Below are 15157 nucleotides of genomic sequence, written 5' to 3' on the forward strand. Positions count from 1 at the left end.
CTCAGAAAAACCCTCTTAGCAATCTGTAATCAGACGTAGAATCTGTTGGCACAAAATTCAAGGGACGAAAAATGAGACACGCAGAAGAATCTATGGCTACAAGATAAGATTATGAAAATTCACCGATAATCTGTAATAAAAAAAAGATACCGTAGCCGCGGAAGAAAATGACCAACAGAGTGATTGAAAAAACGTGGATGAAGGCATGAATAATAGAGATGGGTCTGCAATTAGAGAAATGGAGCCCAAAAATGTGTGCAGATTAAGATTCCAGAGCTCATAATGCAGCCAGAAAATACCCAAAATCATCGCGTGATATCAAACGCAGGGGGAGCTCGCATGCAAGGAAGATCCCGTCGTTGCCAAAAAATGCTGTAAAAATACACGAGAGTTTTGAGACACGAAATAAACGACCATAGGAATAATCGTGAGGGCCAGAAAACTGAAGATATAGATCGTACAAGCAGACTACAAATCGCTAATAGGAAAGACGACCTTCCAGCTTGAAATACAACTTTAAAAGATGGGTTAAATTTCGAAAATCTGCATAAAGACGGAGCTACAAAATCTGCAAGTAAACCGGAGTCGCAAAGGAAGGATCTTACGATTTGCAGATTTCAGTAAAAAACTTTAGACTTCCTAGAAAGGATTTCAAAAAATCTGAAAAAATGACAATTTCGAAAAAAATATATATATTTTTGGAAAAAATTTAACTTGGCTCTGATACCATATTACAAGAGGTAATTGGTAAATAATAGAAATGAATCTTTCTAAGAGTGAAATGTTCTTATAGAATTTAAGAAGAACGTGTTTCTAAAATGAAACATAGAAATAATAGAAAGAATTTATTGTACTAGGAGTGATCATTAAAATAGAAATAATCTAACTTGGGAGATATTTAATAGAAAGATCTAATAGAAACTCAACTCAATGGCATATGCCAAGCTTTCTTAGCTTCCATTAGATTCCAACAACGCAATCCATCTTCATGATTAATCAAACTCTATACAAAATTCTTAGCAGAACCTCAACATGTCATCTGTCTAGCTTTTTCAACTCATAAGATTACAACCATGCACTATGGAGTGCTATGATCAAACTATCATTCCTCTTGCACCTTAAGATCCATTGGCAGATAATGCTACCCATGGCCAGTAGTTACTAAAACAATAAGGAAAGTTCTATGTATTAATTATGAAGGGACAATGCTAAGTATTGAACTGTTCTTCTAGCGGACAACTGTACGGAATTCCATACCATATCAAGTCTGGGCATAAGTTCTGAGTGATTGATTATTTGATACAACTGATTATGGTCTTGAACACAAGTCATCCTTCAAGGATTCTGTAGCATTTTAGCTATAGAGTCGTAGACACCTAAAAATCTTTTAGAAAATAAAATATTTTTATTTTCTGAAAAAAGTCCCTAATGACATCATCATTTATTAATTAATTAATTTTGCATGTCATTAAATCCCATTATCTTAATTAAAAATATTTAATTAAGAAATCCCTCCAAAAATGTTTAAATCTAATTTAAACATTATTTCCTTATTTATTAATTATTTAATTAATAAATTGACCAAAAATTTCAAAATAAATTATTTATTTATTTTTTGCCCTAAATTTGGCCAATTTCCTTAAGACCACTAACCTCTTCCAAAATCTTCTAATCTTTCTTTAATTTCGATTAAAGACTAATCCCATCATTTCCTACCCCTAATCCCAACTTAAAATATTTAATTAAGATTAAATATTAATTCTCATGTTTATTAAAAATACTTTAATAAATATCTCCTCAACCCAAACCCTTGAAATAAATAAAACTTTATTTATTTCCTAAAAACCTTATTTATCCTCATCCTAGGAAGCTCTAAACTCTTATAGAAAGTCTTCATCCTCATCCAAAGCTTAGACTCTTCTAGAAGATGTCAATCCTTATCTTTGACCCTAATCCTAATCCCCCCCCTAACCTTGTCACATTTCCTAAACATGGGTTAAGACTTGCTAACCCAAGCCAACGCCAACAAATATCTCCTCCTTCACCCACCCTCATTAAATGCCATCCACTTGCCCATCTCTCACAAGCCTAATCTAATCTTAACCCAAGCCTAATCCAAGCCTTAATCATTTGCACATTCCTAAGTCAAGTTTAAAACTTTCTTAATCCAACCCAAGTCAAAATATCTCAACTCTCTCACAAATATCCCAACCATAAAACTTTATGTAGACCACAAAGCCATAAATGACTCTTACAAGCCCATTCATTGCTCTTACAAGCCATTATGAGAGTTTTTATGAGCTTTGAGCCTCCTTTGTTGACCCCTCAACCCCTCTTGCTCTAACCGATGATCCTGTGACATGTGTCACTCTCTGATTGGTTGTAAGGAAGCACAATCCATGTGCTCTCCTCTCATTCAATCTAAACCTTCCATAAGCTTTCTCTCATCCTTGCATCCTAGCCCTTGATCCCTCAAGCCCTTTGCCTATTTAAAGAATCCTCTCCCAAGCCATTTTAACACAATCACCCATAGTAACAAAGTAATGCCATTTTGATCATGAAGTAAAATCATAATGCCATTTTTAAGAAGCCATTTTACATCAAATCCATTCACCCAAGCCAAAATCCATCAAGAACACCATTGAAGCCTTTGGAGAATCGAGAATACATCCTATCCAATTAGACAAAGCTACTCAACAAGAGAGCTTCTCATTGAGAGAGCCCATTAATGGCTCATATTCTCAATTGAGAGCTCATCTTAGTCTATCTTGAAGTCACGTTTATTTAGTTTTGTGAATACTTTTGATTTGATATTTAGTGTTCTTTGCATTATTAATCCTCGTATACATTCTGGCACACCTGGTGGGACCCTGCATGGGTCATGCTTGTTATCATTTGTAGTCAAAATTGCATGTTTTGTACTAACTTTGGCTAATTTTCATGTTTTGGTGATTGGTAGGGGCATTTAATTAGGATTTGTAGGTCCAAGGAAGCAAGAAGAAGATGAAGCAAGAGTTCTTTGCAAAAATTCTGATGGGATTTAGAGTGTTTTCAATTTTTTCAAGCTTATAGGTGGACGGAGCACTTGGAATTCTTATTCCTCTTCTTGTCTATATTCTTCTTCTATTTTGTCTACTTTTTCTTCTTCTTCTTGTGGGATCTTGGCCAATTTTTTTTTTATTTTAAGGGAGTAAAATCATACACACCTTGTTTTAGTGCTTAAAATGAACCCCCAAATCATACTTAAATCCATTAAAAAATTAAAAATTTGCAAAAAAAATCTTTTAACAAACAAAACCAAATCATTCCAATCATTTGCATCTTTGCAACATCAAGGTTTTAGATGCATTCATGCAAAGTTAGGAACACTTCATTTTTGGAAACTTAAAAAGAACTTCAAGTTTCCATTTCAAAAGGTTCAAAATCAACACTAAGTGCACACAAAATTTTAAATCAAACTCAAAGCATCAATCAAGGATAAAATGAACTTCATTTGCAAATATTTTAAAGTTCTTTTAAAATCTCATGAAAACTAAGAGTCCTAAATGGTTGCCAAAATTGTCCTAAAAGCTTTGTTATTTGTTCCAAACAAATGTCTTGTTGCAAAATCTTGAATGTTTCCTAGATTTTTCATGCATCAAAACAATCTAGGAATATCATTTTTGGGCTTAAAACATGCAAACTAGAACACAAAATCTTGAATGAAAACCAAAGTCCAAAGAGTCATGTCTTTTGAGTCAAAAACAATCTTGAATGATCTAAATTGGAAAGAAAAGCACCCCTATTCCTTACTCTTTGAATTTTAGTTCAAACCAACTCAATCTTGAATGATCTAAGGTTTAAAAAAATCACTTCAAAGTTCTTAAAACAACATGCAAAATCTCAATCTTGAATGCTCGATGGAAAAAACTTGAATGTTTAAACACTCATCTTTGAATGCATGTTGCTAAAATCACTCTTGAGTGCCATGGATTAAAATCAAGTTTGTTTTTTTTTCATTGGAATGCATAAAAAATCCAATCTTGAATGCCACAAATCAAATAATCATTATCATACATCACACTTCATCTTTTGGGGCATAAAAAGAATCCACATTTTAGAAACTTTCTAAGTTATAAAAACAAATAAAGACACTTTAAGTGAGTTTGTTGTTGGACTCACCCTCTTTAATCACCCATCATTCTAACCATTGGTTGCAATATCAGCACCATATATGGGGATGGGTCTATCTAAGAAGGTGTTAAGTGCTCCACAAAAATCAAACTCCACTCACCTAAGTTTTAATTGGTTTTTCTAAGATAGAAAATTTCTTGAATGCACATTAGTCTCGCTAACACTTTATTTGGATATAAAAATTGAACAAATCTTGACATGGAGGGCCTCCGGGCATGCGCTTGAAATCGAGCTTTACACACATCTTTGTTTTGACCTTAAAATGAACAAACACTAACTCTTGAATGCCTTAAAGGAAATTAATCGATACTTAATGTGGAGGGCCTCTGGGCGCGTGGGTTTACTTTCTTGTTGACCCTAACTCTCCTTTGTGTATTCATTCTTTGATCACTTCTCTTTTGTTGGCGCATTTCAAATTGGAATTGAACCTTTGCATCTTAATCATGTGTGTTTTTAAAAAGTCTAGATCAGAAAACTTAAGCGTCAGTTGGAAAAGAACTGTCTTTTAGCCCAAGATCATCCAAGTCTTCTCTCCCATTGTCATCTTTCGAGGCCATCTTGGGTGCATAAGATTAGGATCCAAAATATTGTTTAAGTTTTAGGAGGCTTGCTCAGGGATTTCATCACCCCTTGCGATGACCTTAACTCCAGTGTTTCGGCGAAGTATAAAGATTGGGAGGTGAATCCAAAGACACCTCTCTTGGGATCAAAATTCTGTCACTCGAGCTAAGCCTCAAGGAACTTTATACCTTTGAGAAGTGAAAGAGGAGAAGTGGGTTACCGCTCCTCTCGATTGTGTGACATCTTTTTGGTTTCATTTACAAATTTGGGCCTCACGTACCTTGCGTATATCGAGGACTCCCTAGCTAAACCAAATTTCATCCTTGTAGAAAGCTTCCTAGGATTTTGGTGTGTTTGACGTGCTTGCTTCAAACTTTTGTCTGCTTGTTTGTTCATAGCTTTTGAATGAATGTTTGCCAACTTTGGTCAAAATTCCAGAAAAGCAAAAATCTCCTAGCTCAAGGCATACTTAGCGTAGTCACTGCCTCATCAGAAAATTATCCAAGCTCCCCCATCGCAACCGAATCTATCTAGTTCTTTGCTTTAGAACAATCCCAAATCCAAATTCCATCCAAATCATCCTCCCAGCCAGCTAGCAACCCAATCCAAAATCACCCAAGCCTTTAAGGAATTGTTGTTACTCTGCCAGAGTTTGTTATCCAATCAATCTATCCAAATCCCTCAATCCCCCCAAGGTTATCCCTTTGACAGAGATTTTTCTAGGGTAATCTAGCCTTGTCACTTGTCATACCCATCACCTTAAGCTAAAGGTTGGGATCCACAAGTGGTCAATCTCGTGTCATGCCCATAGGATCATTTGTATATCCTCAAGTTGACACCAAAAGCCACCAATCCTACACATAGGAAAGGAAAACTCTCACTTTTTGACAGCATACCCTTGAAGTCTTCCATCCACAGGAAAGCCAAAAATCTCCAGCCAATAATCCTTAAGTTTGTCGTGAAACTTTGACTCTCCCTAGGAAATCCTTCATCAACCAATCCAAAATTTGTGCTTAATCCAAATCCAACCATGAGCTTTCGTGTTCATACATATGCAAGACCCCATCCCCATCCAAGTCATCATCAAAACATGAAATCCCAACCCTATCATGATGAGTTTGGTCACATTGTCCTTTCTCACGCTACATCCTATTTCAATGATGATGAAAATCTTGTTGACTATGACGGGTATCTTGAGAGCCTTAGATGCCTTCCGCTAACCATCCCCCAAAATCCAAGCATTCCTCCAAACTATCTAGTCATTGCATCTCATATCCCAGCTTCTCCTCCATCACCCAATCAACCAATCTTCCAATCTTCCACCCCCATCACACCAGCTATTCTTGTCAATCCACCACCTCCACCTGTGACACATGAGTCTCCCAAGAATCTCCTAGAGGAAATACAAGAAAAGCTACCTCCAACAGTCGATAAGCCATGTCATCTAATCCAACCATGTGAAGTAGTCAGTGATGAAGCTTCCCCATCTATAATATCACCTCCATCTCCCATAGCTATCATCTCCATACCATCCATCAAATTGCTTAAAATCCTTCCACTTCCTGCAAGCATCAAAATCCCACCACCTATCAAATCCCTCCAAATCCTATCCACATCACCTCCAAGCATTTCCCAAATCTCCCGTAATGACCCTTATGCAACCATCTTCTACTCACCCATCTCCACTACTGAATCTCCCATCTATCCATCCGTTGCCTTTGAAGAATCCATCCCTTCACCTCCTATCGCACCATCCACTCCAATCCAATCCTATCAATATCCTACCCAAAAGCATGTTGACATCCCCCAAAGAATAAACGAAGATATCATCGTACCATGTCTTCCATCCATAGTGCAGTCACCATCCCCTCCATCTCCAAAACCTCAAGCCATACCTCCTCTACTACAAGATATCTTTTCATCCCATCAGCTAAATCAAAATCCTATCCTACCATCTCCTCCACTCCATGCTTCCATCTTACCACCTATCCAAGCTATTCCACCATCTATAATCTACCCTCTTGGTTCACTTACATTCATCCATGGTGACCCCCTCTCAGCAGAAGAATTAAGAACAGTATCTCCCCGTTGTAGTACATCTAATAAAGCACTTCTACCATTTTCTACAAGCAAAAAGTTTCCTTAGCTCATTCAAATGCTCAATCGATGGCATTATCAAGGTCAAAGGTTTAGGACCACAAGAGAAAGGAATCAGAAAGCCTATTATTGCACAAAAGAATCCAAGATTTCATGGCCTAGGATATGTATCGAAAGGCTCACCTTCTAAAAGTATTGGTATACGCCATCCCCAAACCAAGCCTATCTCCAGGCCCACCATGCCAGCCTCCCATCACTCCTTCAAGAAATCTTATGTCATCCCCCCTCCACCATCTTTGCAACCCAAAACAACCTACCATATCCCCCCTTCATCCGCTAAATCCATTTTGGGTCCCCATGTCCCAAAATCTACCATCCTCCATCCTCCTATCAGCCATCATAAAAATCCTATTCCCTCCATTCCTACGCAAGATAAAAAAAGGCACATATTAGGGCACATCATCCATCATCATCCCCCTACACGCTCTTCCATATCCTCTCCATCTCACAAAGCTTCTCCTAACCATCTTCCCAAAGCTTACCACAACAATGTGAATGCCAACTTCAAAATGCATAAAGCTAAAAATCTACATCCTAGGCAATCATATGTCTATTCTAAAAGACATACTCCAAAAAGGCAAAATCCAATCAAAGAATGCAAAACAATGCAAAAGCCTATGAAAAGAAAATCCAAAACCATGTGGATCCCAAAGAAAAAAGTTGAAACCCAATGCATAATGGCATCCACCATTGCTAATCCCCCATCTAGTGATTCGTGTCCCCCATCTCCTAACTCCATCTTGGCTGCCTATATCCCCAAGTGCGCTTCCACAAATCCTCCATCAAGCCCACATCTACCATCTATCCCCCATATGCTTTTTTCACACCTGTCCCAACATGTGCCAATGTTGATCCTGCAAGCATCCACATCTCATGCTCCTTTCCAGCCTTTTCATCCCTCCATCTCCTACCATCAATCCCATCTAATCTGATCTATTGCATAAATCACACATTCGGTGTACCACCAACTAGCAACAAAATTGAACACTCCAATAGCCAGTGAAAAATCCCAAAAAAGCCAAAAACAATTGAAGAAAGCAAAAATCATTCCAGCTAAGTCCAAAGTCAAAAAAGTAAAAAAATAAATAAAGAAAAATAAAGCATCCACTGGTGAAAACTTGGCAATTTAAGCGCCTTGGACAAGTACCATGATGAAAACTTGGCAAACAAGCATCATGCGTAATCCAGCCATGCCCAGCTTAGCCTATCATCCTCATGCTTTTGGTCACGTCTTGCCATCCAGCTCCATCTTCCAATTTATCCACCTATCTTTCATCCTCCATCTTTTATCTATCACTATCCACTTATCTTCTGCAACCTCACCCCATCATCCCATCTATCATCCATCTCCCTAGCACCTTCAGCTTTTCCATCCTAGCTTCAATCCTATCACATCCATCTTAAGACCTCCTTTCACATGTCATCTTCTAACTAGGGGCACTGTATTCCTTGGAGATCTTATCTTGTCCATCCTCCCTTGTCATTGGTATCTCGCTCTAGGCTATCCTCATGCAAATCCAATGTCATCCTCTCATTAGCCATTCACTCTAGCGCCATCTATCAGCTTAGCTACTACCAACATTAGCATTGTCCCCATCCTTGGTCGCACATCTATCATCATCATTGGATGCATCCTGCCAAATCCATATCTTCTGCTATCACCTCATCCTTAGCTTTTGCATCTTGCACCAACTCTAGCCATCCCACTATCTTATCATCCAGAGTTCTTGTACAGCTTGTAAATAATCTTGTATCCAACGCTTGTATCATACCTTGTATCATAGCTTGTATATCCAATCTTGTCCAAAACAACCTTGTACATTTGTAACATATCTTGGTCTGTTAGCTTGTAAATCCTCTTTAGCTTAGTACCATTGTATCTATCTAGCTTTCATGTTAGTTCATCCTTGATCAACATCTTGCACACATCGCACAACCCTTGGTTAGCTATTCCAATGCATCCTTTAGCTAGATCTCCTGTCACCAAAGTGTTATCCTTCTTAGTTCAGCTTGCCAAACCCATCACTCATCCATATCCATCAGCTTAGGTGCTCTCTGATAGATCCTTGTAAGATATAGCTTTCCTCATGTCTGATCTTGGTCCGTTAGTACCTCATCCTACCCATCTCATTGGCAATCAGTTCTCTTTTGGATTTTTGCTTTCTTTTGATTTGGAATCTTCCCTTTGGGTCTTGAAGTATCTTTTCCAAGTAATCTTTTTGTTCCCTCCTCAAGGTTGCCACGATCTTCCATATCATGGTATACTGCAAATGGGGTAATCTAAGTGTAAGGTTTTGATCAGGTCTTTTGTTTGTTTTTCTTTTCTTCTTGTGGGTTACCCAGTGTCAGTTCCACGCTGCTTCCTCTGGGATTCATGTGTACTACTGGGGCAATCCTTGCATGTTTGTTTTGAGTCAAGTTCGTCAGTCCTCTGGATAGTTGGTGAAAATGCCTTGATGTTCTCGATAACCTTGGAAATTAACCAATAGTCCTATAGCAAATCTAGTGCTCAACTACATGGTGGTACTTCTCTTTGAAGTATCCCCCCGCTCAAAAAGCTTCAATGGAATCCCTTCATCTCCATTATTCCCCATCCATATCCAGCATCTGTCTCTCCTACCCCAGCTTATGCATTAGTATCTCTTTGAATCAATCATCACTCTTAGCTTTAGGGATCCATAATCCTAGTCTTAGGATCCACCAATCAAATCAATCCACCAAGCCTCATCTTTCAAGATCCACAATCCTAGTCCTAGGGATCTCCGAAACCCATCTCTCGCCAATCTAGCTCTTTGAAATCCTGTTGCATCAGCTTTATCATCCCATCATCCATCTCCCTATCCTAGATTTTTTTTTAGAGCGCTTTGCTCCTTCATCCTCCCCCCAATCCTGAAAGTCTTAAGCTTATTTACTCTTGTGCTGCTGATTTTCCCCTTTATCATTCTCCCATAGTGAGAGTTTGAGCTAACTAAACGTCTTCTCTTAAGCCACTCTTCGTCCTCCCACTCACCAAGATTCTTGTACTTTTCAAGAAGCTGTCGAGCCTCGCTTTCTCTCCCCACCACCTTCTTGAGGGGGCATCTCGCAGTCCATTCTCTCCTCTTTTGCTCTAGCTTTGGGCATCTTATTTTTTTTAATCTTTGATGCCATGCCACTTGCACCATCACATCAAAGAGGGGCAAAATGTAGACACTTAAAAATCTTTTAGAAAATAAAATATTTTTATTTTCTGAAAAAAGTCCCTGATGACATCATCATTAATTAATTAATTAATTAATTTTGTATGCCATTAAATCCCTTTATCTTAATTAAAAATATTTAATTAAGGAATCCCTCCCAAAAATGTTTAAATCTAATTTAAACATTATTTTCTTATTTATTAATTATTTAATTAATAAATTGACCAAAAATCCCAAAATAAATAATTTATTTATTTTTTGCCCAAAACTTGGCCAATTTCCTTAAGACCACTAACCTCTTCCAAAATCTTCTAATCCTACTTTAATTTCGATTAGAGGCTAATCCCATCATTTCCTACCCCTAATCCCAACTCAAAATATTTAATTAAGATTAAATATTAATGCTCATGTTTATTAAAAATACTTTAATAAATATCTCCTCAACCCAAACCCTTGAAATAAATAAAACTTTATTTATTTCCTAAAAACCTTATTTATCCTCATCCTAAGAAGTTCTAGACTCTTCTAGAAAGTCTTCATCCTCATCCAAAGCTTAGACTCTTCTAGAAGATGTCAATCCTTATCTTTGACCCTAATCCTAATCCCCCCCCCCTAACCTTGTCACATTCCCTAAACATGGGTTAAGACTTGCTAACCCAAGCCAAAGCCAACAAATATCTCCTCTTTCACCCACCCTCATTAAATGCCATCCACTTGCCCATCTCTAACAAGCCTAATCTAATCTTAACCCAAGCCTAATCCAAGCCTTAATCATTTGCACATTCCTAAGTCAAGCTTAAGACTTTTTTAATCCAACCCAAGTCAAAATATCTCAACTCTCTCACAAATATCCCAACCATAAAACTTTATGAAGACCACAAAGTCATAAATGACTCTTACAAGCCCATTCATTGCTCTTACAAGCCATTATGAGGGTCTTTATGAGCTTTGAGCCTCCTTTGTTGACCCCTCAACCCCTCTTGCTCTAACCAATGACCCTATGACATGTGTCACTCCCTGATTGGCTGTAAGGAAGCACAATCCATGTGCTCTCCTCTCATTCAATCTAAACCTTCCATAAGCTTTCTCCCATCCTTGCATCCTAGCCCTTGATCCCTCAAGCCCTTTGTCTATTTAAGGAATCCTCTCCCAAGCCATTTAAACACAATCACCCATAGTAACAAAGTAATGCCATTTTGATCATGAAGTAAAGCTATAATGCCATTTTACATCAAATCCATTCACCCAAGCCAAAATCCATCAAGAAGACCATTGAAGCCTTTGGAGAATCAAGCATACATCCTATCTAATTAGACAAAGCTACTCAACAAGAGAGCTTCTTATTGAGAGAGCCCATTAATGGCTCATATTCTCAATTGAGAGCTCATCTTAGTCTATCTTGAAATTACGTTTATTTAGTTTTGTGAATACTTTTGATTTGATATTTAGTGTTCTTTACATTACTAATCCTCGTATACAAGAGTAGGGTATCAAACGGTTCTTTAAAATGGTTGTCACATTCTCTGCTAGAATACAATCATCTTTAGGTGCTCATACTATTCGAATCCTTTTTGATAGAGGGATAACTTCGTGTAAGTTTGATGCATAGATGCATATAGAAAACTTGTCATGAAGAATGTGTAATTTCACAAGAAACTAGCATACGTTGAGATCTCTATTTAGGACAGCCAAGGATATGACAAGTTAATTGATCATTGGATGTGAAGTCTCCAACATAAAGCTTACCTATTGCAACCTTGGCAGCGTCTACCCAGCCGACCCGATTGACCTCTTTAATGACCTTATAATTAATTAAAAATTGCATTTAACACTTCTCTTGTTTTATTTAATTAAAAAAGAAATATAATCATCCATATGGCTATTTCCTAGTAACTTAGAAGACTTGTCAATCAGTTCAATATTACTTTACATAGAAATCGATTTCTTGGTGGTAAACTGAAGAACTAGTCTTGATTTTAATGGAGAATGAGTGAGTTATTTCTGAAGGCACATTATGATACACAATTATAAAGTTCATTGCTCTTCTAGTATGGAAAAGTTACAAGGGTTTTCCATACTTCAGTGTATCTGATATAATGAACTGAGGCTATTGGACCTATCTATTAGATGACTATAAAGGTTTGCTTCCACAAAGATTATCACTCTAAGAAAGTCTCGTATGATAATTGATAGCATTTGAAATAGTTAATGATAATGAGGCTTTATGGTGGATTCCAGTTGCTATTGTGGGAGTCCCCAAAAATTGAAGAGGTGAGCCCTGTTTGCACATTCCTTGTTACAAAGGCTTTGTGCTTGAAGCTTCATACTGAGAATCAGAGTCTAGAGATATAGTTTAAGTTCTACAAAGGCTCTTTTCAGTTCTGATGTGCTTGATGAAACTATTTTTGTTGTAACCATGCAATGCTTTAACTTTATTATTATGGACTCTTGCATCAACATCTTGTTGCAAGCTGAAGGAAGAAATCAATGTTGGATCTGCATCAATATTAGGTGTCAAATCTGTCAATGACCAAAGAAGGAACTCAGTCTAGAACACAAGTTGTGAGAGAATTTGTATGACAGCTTGCACCATGACAAGGATTATTTTGATGTTGGAAATCAAAGATGTAGAATTAGAGAGTATCTAGATTGGAAGTTGCTAGTCTGTAAAGATAGAAGTCATCTTTGTTCAGTCATGTTCATAATTTGTTGAACAATTCTGCAAGTTTGTAACACTTTGTGGACTTCGAATCTGCTTTTGAATTTTTTTACATTTTAATTGACAAGTTCATTTTTGGGAGTATATGACAGAATTTTAGAGAGAAACCAAGTAGAGCTCTGAATAGAAGACTCCTAGTTGTGTATTTATGTAATTGTTCAGGCAGATATTTACTTGTCTATGTAGAATATTCAATTATTACAATAGAGTCTTACCAAATTGTGTTGGATATTTGAGATCAATTCTATCAGGACTTTTTTTGGAGAAGGTAGAAGCTATGAGACTTTTGATACAAAACATATTGGTATCAAGTTGTTATTTGTCTGATCGAAACAAGAAAGCAATTTACACTAGTAGCCCCATGCACCCAAGATGTAGTGCACAAAAATATATCATGGATGTGGAAACAATAGATTGAAGGATTTTTTTGCTTGGGAAGATAATAATTTAACTACCTAGGGATATTTTCAATGTGTCCATTTTTTGTCATTTGAAGAATACACGAAGATTAGTGTAAATGAAGACCCTTTGTTTCCTAGACTGATCCTGAAGATATAGATTTCAAAAATTCAAGCTTGAAAATAATGTATATACAAAAGTGGGCATATATTGAAGTTTGAATATAATGTATATGCAAAAGTGGGCACATTTATGTTGTAAAGGTTGACATGATATGATTGAATGGTTGGTTTTCCTATTTAGTTTTGTACTTTTTTCTTTAGGACTACAATGAGAAGAAAGATTATAGTTTGTTGGGATAAAAATGATTATTCATTTACTAATTTGGTGGGAGAGTTACATTAGAAAGAGTTTTATAGCTAAATCCTTCATTCTAATGGGCAATGGTATAATACAATGGAATAGTATAGTTTTCCTAATTGGAAATGTACTTCTGATAGCCAGTCGTCATCCACATCGTTAAAGTATAACATATCAAAAATATTCATTTGGTGCTCAATAAATCAAATATATTTTACTAGCTTCCATTGGAGCAATAAAGAGAGGCCCTAACCTTTACATTGACTTAATTGCAAAGGTTAAAATGTACATCTAAATATCATGGCCATTAAAGCTTTGGAAATGATATTGCAAAGAACTTGAGACTTTTTGGTAATAGTTTATGATTTTTATTTCATGTAGTTTTTATGTTATTTATTTGTATTCTTTTTATAGTGTGTGGGAAACTACAAATGCAAAACTTAATCTAGACGGTCTTTTTATTAGGAATTCTATCAAAATTGTTAATTAGATAAAATACTTTATATATGATATTTTTGTTCACTCCTAGATTTTTTCCCCAAAAATCATTTCCATTTAACAAACAATCACGAGTTAATTGTGTCACTGTAGATAAAATATGATGATTAATGATGGATAAATTGAATTGTGATGATTATGGTTTGATTGAATTTCAATTGAGAAGTTTGGTCGAGGGCAAATTGTTTGTTTTTAAGCTTGACTTAACTTGAGTTTTGCTGTATATGTTACTCTACAAGTTGATGTCATTAATGAACTTGGTGGCACAAGTTTGATTGATGCTTGGAAATTTTGGATGGATGAATAGTGTTGGTAGGGTTTCCTTAAGAAATGAAGCATCAAACACCACATGGAGGAAGAAGGAATTGTCCATCAAGGTTGATCTTCGACTCAAACATGACCATTTTGCGAATTCTGCATTGCCTATGCAACAAGCAATAGAGAAATTGATCAAGGAAAATGACATATTGGCATTTATTAAGGGTTCAAGAACAAGGCCTTTATGTTTGCCTACTAGTAGAGCCTTGGCTATATTTTATGAGAAAATGTTGGATTATGAAACAATAGATGTGCTAGACGATGTGCACAACCTAGGTTTGGAAAGAGCTTTAAAAACTTACATAGGTTATCCTTTATTTTCCCAAATCTTTGTGCATGGAAAGTTTATTGGAGGTGTTAATGATTTAGAGGAGATGGCAGAGAAAGGTGACTTATATCAGCTTTTTAAGATGCAAACAATGCTTCATTAAATGAATAAAGTGAACAAATCAAGGAAAATTGTGTTATTCTATATAACTTGATGACTTTTAGATACACATTTTTGTTAAGATTTTTTCTAGGGAAAAAATAGAGTATTTGAAGTAAAATAATATGGATAACATATCTGTGTGGTAGCTTAGACTCCTTAGAACATAACATTCTATGGATAAATCTTAACTTCTAACTTTTATTTATATTAAGAGTTTTTTGCCTAGCTTTGTGCACCTTCTCTTGTCCTTTCATCTTAAATAACAGTAATAACTACTTTATTGATTGATTAAAGGGAGCAAGATTTCATTGATGGGCCCCTAACACATTTAGGTTGGTACCTAGTTTGTCATAACCACTCATA

General features: G+C 36.4%; 1 pseudogene; it reads left to right on the top strand.

Annotated features, from left to right (window-relative positions):
- Positions 1 to 282: 282 nt before the first annotated feature.
- Positions 283 to 14795, top strand: LOC149550459 (bifunctional monothiol glutaredoxin-S16, chloroplastic-like; annotated as a pseudogene).
- The last annotated feature ends 362 nt before the right edge of the window (positions 14796 to 15157 follow it).

This window comes from Cupressus sempervirens, chromosome 7, assembly GCF_028749045.1.
Source record: "Cupressus sempervirens isolate cs-2001-9-10 chromosome 7, ASM2874904v1, whole genome shotgun sequence".
In the NCBI taxonomy this organism is placed as follows: Eukaryota; Viridiplantae; Streptophyta; class Pinopsida; order Cupressales; family Cupressaceae; genus Cupressus; species Cupressus sempervirens.